The following is a 12,865-nucleotide window of genomic DNA, read 5'->3' as shown; positions in this document are numbered from 1 at the left end:
TTAGCAGTAAATTACTGTCCTGCTCCAAGCAAGGGGTACATTGTGCACTTGGTTTTGTCTTTCCACAGTGTGCCTCACCCTAAGAAAGCAGATAATAACAGTAGGATAATATTTGTCAAATGTTTATTGGAACAGGAAAACGTATAAATTGGAATAATTGGAATACTTAAATGTGGAAATCCTATTAAACACAGGATGGTCAATATTGGTAGTTGGGAATCTTGAAGTGCTTTACAAATAAAGAGTGGGTATTGTACTGTGGGATTCAATTGAGGATACTGGCCCTCCCTAGGAACTGATCTAAACAAAGAGCTGAAATGCCAGTGAAGCATTTTCTTTAGTGCCTGAAGTTTCTAGCTAAATTTGGTAAATTTACCTTTCAGCTGTCTCTGAGAAGGATACAGGCTTACTGTAAACACCTTCACTGACCTGGAACTTAATCAAGGTCTTCCAGTTTGTGAAACTTCAAGAAATGTCAGAAAATCCATACAATACTGCAAGCAAAAGGGTGCTCAAGATGAGCATGTGTTGCTCGTGTAGTTAGCCAGCAGCTCAGCCTATGTAGTGTGCTTACAGTGTTTGCATCAGACTCAGTTTCTTCCTCTGTCGTTATCCTTGCATTGAAGCCAATGTCACTCAGAAAAGGTTTGTCCTTTCCTGGTAACTTCTGGGTCACTGTCACATTTATAGAAATAATGTTAAGAAATTCATCCTTTATTTAGTGTGGATTTTCTGTAGCTAATGTCTCTTGCAGTACAATATTAAAATTCTAGCACCCCAATTTCCATGGGTAAGCTTGCCACATCTGTGAGGTATGTAACACAAAGAGATGGCACTGTCCCCAAGGGGCGGGGGGCTGTGGGGTGTTGCAGGTACCCCTCCCTGGACAGCAGGATCAAGTTACAGAAGTTTTCAGTATCCCCCTGTTTGTTCTTAGACTTTGCCTACAGCCAAGTAGGAGACCTTATTAGCATTAACTTGTCTTGGGAAAAAAAGGCCCAGCTTGGTGGGAGAGTGGAGGAAGAGGAGCAGCTGCAGATACAGGAGGCTACAGAGCAGCACAGGGATGTGGCCAGTGGGGACAGCTGCAAGGCAGAGCCACCAAGCTGCAACAGGCTTTACCTGCTTACTCTGGCTCCCAGGCACATGGGAAATGACATGGATTCCTCTCCCCCACATCAGCTCACCTGTTACTGACACAGCATTTTTGAAGGATGAAACTTTCTTTTCTTTCCTAATACTATAATCATTTAAATGTGGTTGGGTTTTTCTGGTTTGTGGGTTTTGTTTTTTGGGATTTTTTATTGAGTTTGGTTTTTTGTTTGTTTGTTTATTTGTTTGTTTGTTTTGGGGTTTTTTGTTTGTTTGCTTTCTGGGGAAATCTTTAGACAATACTTGACATTAGTTATGTTCATCTCTTTAAAGGCAGATACTCAGATACTTAAACTGGGACTTTTTAGAAAAGGCTATCAGTCCTCTGATGTTGTATACAGCCTGAGTCTGTGCAGCACTGTCTGTTATTTCCATGATGAAATTTGGCAGTTTTATTAATACCTTCTCTAAATGGAGAAAGTTTTAAACAGGTAATTTTTGCATTTTTCATTTGATTTTGTGATCTGTTGGTGTAGTGAATTCTGTATTAAACACAGTGATTTTTTATTAAATGTTGATTATAAAGTGGTTAGACAAATGTTAAGCACTGTTACAAGTACAGCCCTCTATCAAAAAGTTAAGATATCTAAACAAATTCTCAGGCATTTAAACAAACTATTTGTATACGTAAGTAGGATTTGTTGCAAAAACATGAAATGGATGTAATTTTAACTTGAGTTGTAGGGGTTCTTTAAAATTTCCTAGCATTAATATCAATGAAAGCATTCCTGTTAAAAGATGCTGCTTCTCTTATGCTGGATTAATGGAAGTGGCTGTATTACAAGGATGTTATACTACTGATAATGGGAGATATGTTCATATAAAAATATATACATATATTTTTTTTAAATCTGATTTGATACCCCAATTTCTATTGTTAGATGCAAATTAAAAAGAATTTTACTCTGGTAGGGGGTTCTAAAGCCTTGACATTATTTTAATCTGATAACGAATGGCTCTGAGTTCATGTTCTTTCAGTTGTTGGCAACAAATCTAAACCTGTGTTTTTTGGATTTATGAGGATAAGTCCTGCTTTGGCAATCTTGTAGATCCTCAGGAGAATAGTTAAACAGTGATTAATCATTGTTTCTTCACTGAGTGTGCAGAAAAGAATGGAAAAGCTGCATTTCACACTTCTGAAGCAATTAATCCCCATGATCTTAGCCAGGTTTGTCTTGTAGATAAGTTGGGATACAAAACTGTACCTAATTTATCAATGTATGCATGCCATAAAGTATAAAACACACAATTTATTTCATATCATTTATAGTCAAATGTAAAAAAAGAGTGACTTTGCCATATCCAAGAGTGTTTCTTACATTACCTTCATATAAACTAAGTACCAGAGATTACAATGGGATTCCTGTTTATTGTGCACATCTGGTGCAGTCACTATGCATTTTCTCATTCACTTGCTGGCATTTTTAGTGATTGTGGCATAAATCACCTTGCTAATCAGAAACATAAGTGACGGGAAGTCATCTCCTTTTTTTGAACAATGGGAAAAAACATATGGCTTCTTAGACAGGACTTGGCTGTTATACTATTTATGTGGCATTATATTCTGTATTTAGAATTTCATATTAATTGCTGTGGTTTGATTGAAGGCATAGAATGCCCTGTGGTTTTGGCCAAAGTACTTGTTTTATGATCTACTCATGATGCCTTCCATGCTTAATATCTGTTGTATTTGCCTGTATCAAAAAATGGAGCTGAACATGCAGGCTGTATGTATTTTAAAATATGATAAAATGGTTTAAAATGCTTTTTAATTAATATGATTAAAATGAATGTTATGTGTTCTGAGTGACACCATATAATAGAAGGTTGTTATAAATTGTGTGGCATAGTAAACAAGGGAAAAGAAATGTTTGCCCTTATAGGAAACACATATACTCTAAACTTTTCTTCCTGCACAGAAGAGGACTGTAGAAAATCAGACAAGGAGGAGGTGAGACTGCTAGTTTTTGTGAGGCAAGTTTATTGGTAATTGTGCTTCTGAATTAAAATTCCCTGTGGGATAAAACATATAATAAGATGCCAAAATTATATTAACATGTGAGGGAAGATAATTGCACCCAAAAGCAATTCATGTACAATATCATTTTGGTGTATCTAGTTCTTCTTCTTACATGAATGTTTTGCACTTCATTTTGTGTCACTTTGTGATTCATGGCCACGTTTACTCCTTTAGCCAAATAGTTTAGTATTAATAGTAATTACTATGAAGAATTTTTAGTGGCCTTTTGAAAAAATATATTAATTTATGGCCAGTGGTTCAAAGTTTTATTTACTATTATATTATTTCTTTTAAATAATTAATTAAACATGTAACCTAATTCAGTAATGTTATTGACCAAATTTCTCTAACCAGTGTGGAAGTCGAGGTTATTACATGGTATTGGAATACACTAATTTCTGAATTGTCAGTAGTCTATATATCTAAAGAAGATCTTTATTCTCTGCCAGGAAACTCTTAAATAATTACAAAAATGCTGAATTAAGTAATTTATGATTAAGACTTTGATATGGGGCTCTTGAAATCGAGGGAGATAAGTAGGATGTAAAAAGAGACCATCCCAAGTGACTAGTTATTATTGCTAACACCTCTGGCATTACAAAATCTGCCTCACTGGTAATAAAGAAAAACATATAATGGAAGAATGCAGAGTAATGCTAAAAAGCACTTGTTAAACCTTACAATGGGGGTCTCCATTTTCTTCACTCAGGTGTGGGTCTAAATGCACATTGTAGAGACACTGCTTTTAAAAGCTTGTCAGAAAGTATGTTTTTGCCCAAGAACTTGCCTTCTACTAGGAACTGTGAAAAATCCTGAGAAGGATACCTGAAACTAACTGACGTGACATCCTTAAGATTACTTATACACAAAAGAGGAACTTCAAAAATAACAGGACAGCACATCACCTTAATTTTTTTAATAGCTGCTCACTGTGAGTTGTTACCTTACATAGTGGAACAGTAATTTCACTAAAAATTTTCAAATTTGTTCTATTAGTTTAACAGGAAAAATTCTTCAAAATTACTCTGAAATACACAATTGCTCCTATTAAGTGCCTTTAAATGCTAAGAAAAAAGTCTCATCCTTAAAATTGTCTCACTAAGTTTGATTTCATAACTCTTATTTTTTGGCATTTCTGTTTCATAGTTTCTACTCACTAAAAAAAACAGCCATAAACAAATGCTCATAAGCTTCCTGACTCACTCAGTATTACTTGAGCATTTTAAGTGGACCTTTATGTGCACCCTTAAGTTTACTTCAATTACTTAATTACTTCAATGTAATTGAAGGCAGGTTTGATTTTCCTGGTGTGATTCCAGGTTAGCCTTCTAAGTTTGGATAAGGACTGTATCTTTGAAGCAGATTGTCCCCACTGTGCTTATGTTCATACTGCAGAGTTGTTTCAGCATTGGGAAAATTGATTTCTTTTGGATTAAGCTAACTTGGGAGTTGCACACCATCGGTGTGTAAATGGACTTACTTTGTAATAGCTGCTAGGGGGCTTTTGGTCCTGATCATGACCAGCTCAAATTAAACACCCCTCAAATTAAACACCCCTAAAAGATGTTTTGCTTGAATGTTGATCCTCAGGATTAACTATTTTGTTCTACCTCTCAGCCCATATTGAGCAGTTGCCACTTACAGCTGTTGTGAACCTCACAGAGGTACCCTATCGAACACTTAGTGGTTTGTGCAAAGTTCTGATGGTCACCAGGCTTTTATCAATGCGTATATTTTTAGTTATGCAAGTGGAATTACTGTCATGAAGTTTAGTTATCATATTTAAATACTGAATGAGTGGCAAAATGATCTCCTCTCCTTTGACATTGTCCAGGAATTAAACCCAGAAGTCAGCATTAGGTGCAATGACAGAGGGCTAAAAGGCAAAGGACAAAGGAGATGGTCATAAAATTAGGAGATGGAAAGGAATAAAGCTCTTGTACAATAAATATGATCCAATATTTTTCACAGGCATAAATCCACTAGTGCTATAGTCTGTTAAGGGAAAACTGTTTTATTTACTTATGTGAATTATGGACAGAGATTTTTACTTTATGCTTTTGTTCCTGATAATTTAGATATTTTCTCTTGGAAAGAATTAGATGAGATATAAACAGTAGACTTAAAATTTAAGGCTCCTTTCAAAATGGATAATGGTGGAGTTCCCCTCCTCACCCTAAACTCAAGGTTACTTTTGCCCAACACAGTGTAAAAAAATACTGTGGTTATCAGACCATCAGACATTTTGATGAGACACATTTTAAAACACCAGTCAATGAGCTGCAAAGTTCACTTTCTTTGAGAAATAGTTTAAAAAACAATCAGGAGAGGGTTAAAGACTGTGTTAAGATAAATTCATTCTTCTAATGAGGATGGTGGATAAAATCATTTACTTCATGTTAATACAGTTATTTAAAACTTAAATTTTGAGTTTACAACCATCTGTCTCAAGGGCTAAGCTCACTATAAACTATTATAATCATTTAAATAAATAGAGGAAAAAACAATCCGTTCAATATGTTGAATCAATATGTCATGCTTTGAATATCTATATAATTTTCCTCACATTAGGATCCATGGCACATGTATGGTACAATATGGTCTATAAATAGGCCTGTATCTTGGACTGCAGAGGGAATGACAGTGCTCCCCAGAACTTGGTGTGTGGTTTTGCCTCGCAGCCGTCTTTCCCTGTAATCAGAGTGTGGTTCAAAACATAACCTGATGGAGTTAAAAGAAGGCAGATTTCAATGGCTGCAAGGTAGTAGAGCATATCTTTGTCCTTACTTGTGTCCAACACAAGCAGAATCTTCATGTGGTATATGCATTTCATTCCTTGCTTGGGCTTGGGAGGAAACCTCTCCTTTTCTGCTCTCAGCAGGGTTGTTCAGTGCTCCCATCCACTTGGCTTGGCCAAAGGAATCAAGTGCACGTGGCTAAAGGAGTCCACGCTTGCTTTCAGCACCCAGTGCAACAGTGAGTGTGTGTTGTACAGAGCCTTGCATCACTGTGACTCTGTACAACAGTGACTCTACTGACTTGGAAAATATGGATTGGAGCATGAGCTATATGCCTGAGTAGCTCAGGAGTACTGATGAAAAGAAAAACAAAGAGGAAGTGATGGATAGTCAGACATGGCTGAAATTCATATAAGTGTGCCTCTGAGATTTATAATACCTAAGTTTCAATTCAGCATTTTAGTCCTTCTTTTTCATCAATTTTTATTCTTTTACTGCTAAGAATTATTTAATCATTTTAAAATAGATTCGCAGACTGTATTATGAAAACATGGATGTTGTTAAAATAAGTGGCTTTGCAATATTTAAGATAGTATGTATACAGTCTAAAAACTCTGTAGAAAGAACAGCATCTAAGTTTGTGTTACTGAAAATACCAGCTCGATTATTGTAAGCTGCCAGTGTACTTCTATCACATAGGAAGAGTAAAATTGTGTCTGTATTGTAGGAATGGGACAAAGGAGAGCAGTGAAGGAGTGGTAGAAGCAGAATGTCCTAAAGCACATTCTGGGCCTCCAGTCCATTAACTACATAAATTGAGAAGCTGCCATGTTCTTCTGAATTATGGAACAGGAAGTCTCTTGAGGCTTTGCAGTGACATCACAAACTATTAGAGGTTTGGTTTTGATGTCACTAGAATCCCTTGATGAAGTCATGGCCCAGTAATTCATTTTTCATCTGTATTTATGCTGAAATTAAAAATTCTTAGGGCTAGATGGATGGATGAAGCTTCTTACTGTTCTGTTCCTCGCTGTTGGGAGTAACATACCACCTCAAGGATATTTAAAAAGATATATGCGCTATTTCTCTTAACATCATGTCCTGCTGTTCTGCAGTTGAATCTAAATTAAAGCAAGTCAAATGTGTGTCTGTTGTGTGGATAGAGAATATTAGTATTAGAGGATAATATTGAAGATAAGAAATCTAGTTTCTTGTTTCTCATGTGTCACTGACTCAGGCCATATAAGCCTGTAAGAGCTAAGTCTTGATTGAAACCATACTGAAATTATTGTGTGCCTCCCTTAAAAGGGTTCCATGTGAACACAGGAAAGTGTAGTGTTCAATATATATGGAGTATTTTACACCATTGGAGCCTTAACATATGGTTGTGGGTGTCACCTAGCATCCATGTGCCTCAAACTCTCTATCCATAAGATGGGGGAAATGCTTTGCAAGGTAGTTCAACTCAGCAATATTTGAAAATCATTGTGATTTTCATAAAGAACAAAGGTGTGTTGGGTTTTTTCCTGAAACAGTAACAGTCTGTTGTTGACTGATGGGCACTTAAACACCTAGAATCAAATTCCTGGTCAGAATGCGAATACTGAAAATTCCTAGGTAAAATATTAGGTAAATTCTAACCATTTACATGCTTGGAACCTTATTAACAATGGTTTGTGTAATTCTGTTCTCAGTTTTATTTCCATTTCTCTCCTTTTGATATCTTATTTAAGAAAATCTGGATTGTCTTATTAAGTTAGATGAAACACCTGGTTTTTTCAGCATTTTGTTTTGCTAGGTGGCTTAGGCAAATTGCATGGTTTTACTCTGAAGTTCAAAATTCTCTAAGTAGAATGTAAAAACATCTTAACTTTTCTACACATTCTTTAGTTTCTTCAGCAGCAAAAATACACATTTGTTTATCTAGATCTGTTCAGACTTATGCATGCTAAGACCCATTTGAAAGCTGAAGTCTCTATGTAATTTATTTTCAGTGTGTAGTGTAAACTGTTGTGCTGTATATACATTTTATATTTATGTCAGAAAAGGGTTGCAGAGGGGTACTTTAAAACCACCTTTTTGGCTCTAAATAGCTATTGTGTACATATGGTAAGGTACTGCTGCTTAACAATTAGTAACTGCTTTGATGAAACTAAATTACATGTTTAAGTTCCCATCAGGAAGTCGCTTCACATATCTGTATTAATGTATTCAAGGCTCGAGAAGGAAAGTTAATTTTCCAGCTTAAATATTTAATTCAAGCTTAAAATTTAGTCTGTAATTAGAGCTCCCAAATGGCAGGAACATGGAGTATTTGTCCATTTTAATTAGATTGTTGTTTACCTATTAATTATATATCATATCTTGTCATATAGTTTTGATGGTAACAGATGGTGCTAGGAGTTAGTATGGGTTTGAACAAAATAAGATTTCACATGATTTATTAAGTTGCACTTTATTAGTGAGTGGTCTGCTTTTGTCAGGTTATTCTGTGGAATAAGAAGTTCGAAACATTTCACTAATTTTGGTGATTACTCTCTATGTGAAAATATCTAACTTAAACAACAATTCCAAAAGGTGCATTCAGTTTTTTTAGAGGAAGCTGAAATACACCTTGTCTTTCTCCTAAGTTATTGCCTCTATACTATGCACATGACAGTAAACTTACAGCTATTTTTTTTCCCCCTACATTTTGTGCATAAGATTTTTTAGGAGCAGTACCTCTTTTATCTGCAAAGAGTACTGCAATTGTTTCAGAGGTGAAAGACCTGATTCAGTTATAAAAATTTTAGCTTCTGCACAGAATCCATTTTCAAATTTCAATGACTGAAAAACCCAGCATATCAATTTGTTCATTGGTGCTTCCAAAGTACAAATGTGTACACAGTCATCTCTCCAGCAAGCATTTAAATGTAAAAGGTAATTGAGATTTTCAGAGTTCTGTAGTTGTGGACAAGCCATACCATATACCTTCACCCAGTATGTGAACATTTTTCCAATTCTTTGGCAATATCTAGTGCTGTTGCAGTTTATCTAAATTTTTGAGTCCTGTATGAAATGTAAGTGTGTCTTCTATTAACCTATGTTTTGATAAAACACTGAAAGCCATGTCCACACATCTGGAAATCATGTGGTGCCTTTCTTGTAATATTTTGGTGTTCTCACTTAAATAGTCCCTTTTAAACCTGGGATAGAGGAAAAGGAAAAATAAAATTGAAAAGAATGCAAGGATGCAAGTATCTTCTGAGTTTTGGAACATTAAAAAAAGAGAAAGAAAGAGACTGAAAGAAATTTCAATTTGTTTTATGACACAAGTGAAAAAGGGAGAAATTCAAAAAGATAATTAAGTAAATAAGATTGCATAGTAGAGGTTAGAGCAAGAATATGTTATTTCTTGAAAAAAGAGAGCTTTAAAATGGGTGAAGATTCAGGAGATGTGTGCATGAGATGTTGCTGAACAGCACTGGTAAATGGACAGTGGCTTTCTCTATGGGGAATTTGCACAGTGAAACTAATCAGCAATGGAGCTTAGCAGTGTGGTGTTTGTGGGTGGTTTAGTAGTGATTCAGGAGTGTTTGAGCTTTTAATTCCACTTGATCATAGATCATTTGATCTATTCTAATTTTGGTCACCAGAGGGAGGAGATCAACAACAAGTTTCTTAAGTCCAGGTCAATTCAGCAGCTCTCTGTTACAAACTGAGTAAATAAATCATTATTTTGTGGCAAACCAGTCTTCCTGTTTTCACTAGCTGCTTTCACAATACCTTGATAGCTAAATCCCCTTGGGGTGTAATATTATCTGAATAAATGAAGATCCTTTTCCTGTAATCCTCCCTTTTTTTATAAACTAATTACATACTTCTGTTTTCCTTCCTCCTTCCTAATTTCCCTCCGTCAAGTTAAAAAAACATGCATGATCATCAGAACTGTACCTGTTTCTTGACATTGACCATGACTTCAAAGAGATGGTAAGAGTCAAGAGTTTTGCTAGTGAAAAGTAAACAGATGGCCGCAGTACACACACTGATTTCAAGGCTTGCTTCAGTGGGCGACTTGACAAACAGTAGATCTACAAAACTGCCTCCTTGTTCTGGCACTCGCTTTGTCCTCACACCAGCAGCAACAGATGCTTGATGCTGACACTAGTTCGGTTTTTCCCCGCATAACTTTGGTCACATACTCTGAGTTGGATTTACTGTGACCTCTCTCTTGTTTCGTAATTGTCCCCATTAGCATGATTGCTACCTTAAAAAGTATTGATAAGTATGTCTGTGTTCAAATCAACTGGAGGTGGGGTGAGTAGGGGGAGGTGTTTGGGAGTGTGTATGTATCTTGGATGTGTTCCCAAGCCGAGGATCGTTTTATCACCACCTACATCTAAAAAAGAACCACTATGCTGAAATTGTGCAGTTTGATTAGCTAGGAAGAGCTAAGTGACTTGGCCTATTGCCTCTTGTATGTGTGAAAAGATTACCTTCTAAAAATGCGACCTCTTATCCTCTTTTGCTCAGATCCTGGATTTTTCCCTGTGATTTGTAGAGCTGTGTTAATAACACAGAAAACGGCATTCAGTTGTTAGCGATGGAGATATAAGTGATTATAAAAACATTATCACAAGATAGAAGTAGTAAAAATATTCTACTTGCTGAGCTTGCACCATCAGAATTTATTTATACATTTTATGCAAAAATACAGGGTTAATTTTTTTTTCCTTTGACCCTGTATATCAAATGTGATAAAATATGCTATCCTGCAGCTAAAAGCAGATGGAAAAATAAATTGAAGAACAGCGTTTAACTGCAGTCTTATCCTAGTTCATATAAAAATATTACAAAAATAAAACAGAGACATAACTGGGTCATTGAAATGTTCTTTAAGAAAGCCTGCTTACGCAACAAAATTACCCCATTTTCAAATACTGTGGTTCATAACATTCGAGGAAAAAAAAAGGATTTTGAAATGTAGTAGCATGAATTTTGTTTTTAAATTAGTTTATACTCTTTGGAGTCGATCATTCATTGAGAACTTTTTTTTGTTTCTTTTGCAACATTATAGAAGTAGTGGGCTTTCGTTAAAGCTTTCTTATGGACATTTGAGAGTTTTGAGTCATCACTTTTAATTTATTGCAGTGCCTTGCAGGGCTTCAGCTGTGCTCCCTACCTTTTTTTGGAATATTAGTGCTGTTTGTATTTTCCAGAATAATTCTCTTTCCATGCTTGACTTTATAAATAGACTTTGAAGAATAAGTTGAAAAATACACAATTCAGTAAAATCTTTTGATATGGATGCTCTGATAGTGAATGCAGCCAACAGTGACATTCTGTAATTTCTCAGCTCTTGGCCAAGTCTGCCTCAGATATCAGACTGAGAAGTATTTAATCTCCTTTACAGAGTCACCTGTTTCTCTCCATCATTATCTAAGCAACTTCAGCCTCTAGTTTGAGTCTGTAAACCCTAATTTGACTTGGAAATCTTAAAGAAGCCTAAGTTAGGCAGTTGTAATAACCCCAGGAGTGGAAATGTGAACACCAGATAAACATGTAATAGCATCAGAGTGAAACTTATTGTTTATACATATGGAGATTTCAAATAAGAGTAGTGGGATTCTTACAAAAAGGACTGCAAGAAAGAAAGCAAGATTCATAGAAGATGAATAATAAAATGCCATTCATCAAATATGCAACCTTTATCAGTGCCTGTAATACAACAGACCTAGCTGGTTTATAGCACTGTGGGGGAGAAATGGCTCAACCTAAACTGATTGTGTTGGGTATATTAATGCTATTACATTTGATTTCAAAAAATGTGCTGCTTTGGTGGTCATTCGTAAAGGTGCTGTCCACACCACTCCGTGATAGTGACTAGACAAACCATACAGGCTGGGCAGTAAAATGCCAATATGAAGAAAAAATACGCTGCCAAAAGATAGTTTTTCTGGTACAGAACAGTCAGGTTAAAATTCTTCTAGAAGAAAATCTTGTCTTCACTGAATGTAAGAGTGCTTTATCATAGTTCTTTAAAGGAAAATGGAAAGCATATGATAAACCTTTAATACATGCTGTCAAATTGTCTACAAAAATGGCCCATGTGTTGAAAGAATAAGTATCATATAAGGAGACAAGTACTTAACAAAGAGACTTCTTTTCATCTCTAGTCCCCTTTTTCAGATTTAGCTGTTGCTGCTATAGCTAAGGTCAGCATCTATATAAATAAATAGTAGGATTAGTTAAGAGCTGTTCTGAAACTGCCTACACAATTCTTGGATCCATGAAAGTTTTTCCTTGTGATTTTTTTTCTCATTGAGTTTACTTTTGAGTTGGGTTTATGGTGATCCTTTGCTCAGAAAGTAATGACCATAATTTAGTTTTGAATTCACCAGAGATGCACAGAAAAAGAGGGTAAGTTGCAAGGTATGAGTATGCGTCAGTGATGAACAATCATTTACAAATAGGGCTCCGTTTTAAAAAGGTGTAATAAATAAGAGATGATTTGCTCTAAATGTCTTCCTCTTGACACAAAAGTGTGAGAAGAGCTTTTTTCTCCCCATGTTTTCTTTCTATTTTTTCATAACATATTGATACTGAACCCTAGTAGAGAATGTACTTTATTTCAGCAAAAAGGATGGGACAGTACAACAGCCAACTATCAAGTGAAAGAACCTACTGTTCATATTATGGCTCCAGTTGCAAGGTCTGTTTATGAGAATAGAAACTTTGAAAAATTACTGGTTTACATTATTCATAGTAGGAGAAAAAAAATTCCCTGAGCCCCGAGTTAATTTTAACTCAGAAGAACTGGGATGATAAGAAAGGAGAAAGAGGGTATTTGTTTCTGACAGCAGTGGTGGCTTATGTCAGCTTAGCCGACATGAAACTGCAGAATGAAGAACTCATAGATGGTGGTCCTCCATAGAAGAAAAACATTATTGTTTTAAATTACTAATCCTTGTTTTGA

The 12,865-nt window shown here is 35.6% G+C and overlaps 1 protein-coding gene across 8 annotated transcripts in view; it reads left to right on the top strand.

Annotated features, from left to right (window-relative positions):
- TBC1D5 (TBC1 domain family member 5) overlaps window positions 1-12,865 on the top strand; it is a 318,053-nt gene that overhangs the window by 92,643 nt on the left and 212,545 nt on the right. The gene's annotated exons all lie outside the window — the stretch shown is intronic.

Source organism: Agelaius phoeniceus, chromosome 1 (genome assembly GCF_051311805.1).
Source record: "Agelaius phoeniceus isolate bAgePho1 chromosome 1, bAgePho1.hap1, whole genome shotgun sequence".
Taxonomy (NCBI): Eukaryota; Metazoa; Chordata; class Aves; order Passeriformes; family Icteridae; genus Agelaius; species Agelaius phoeniceus.
Note: the sequence above shows the minus strand (reverse complement) of the source record. Positions and strands in the feature narration are given on the sequence as shown.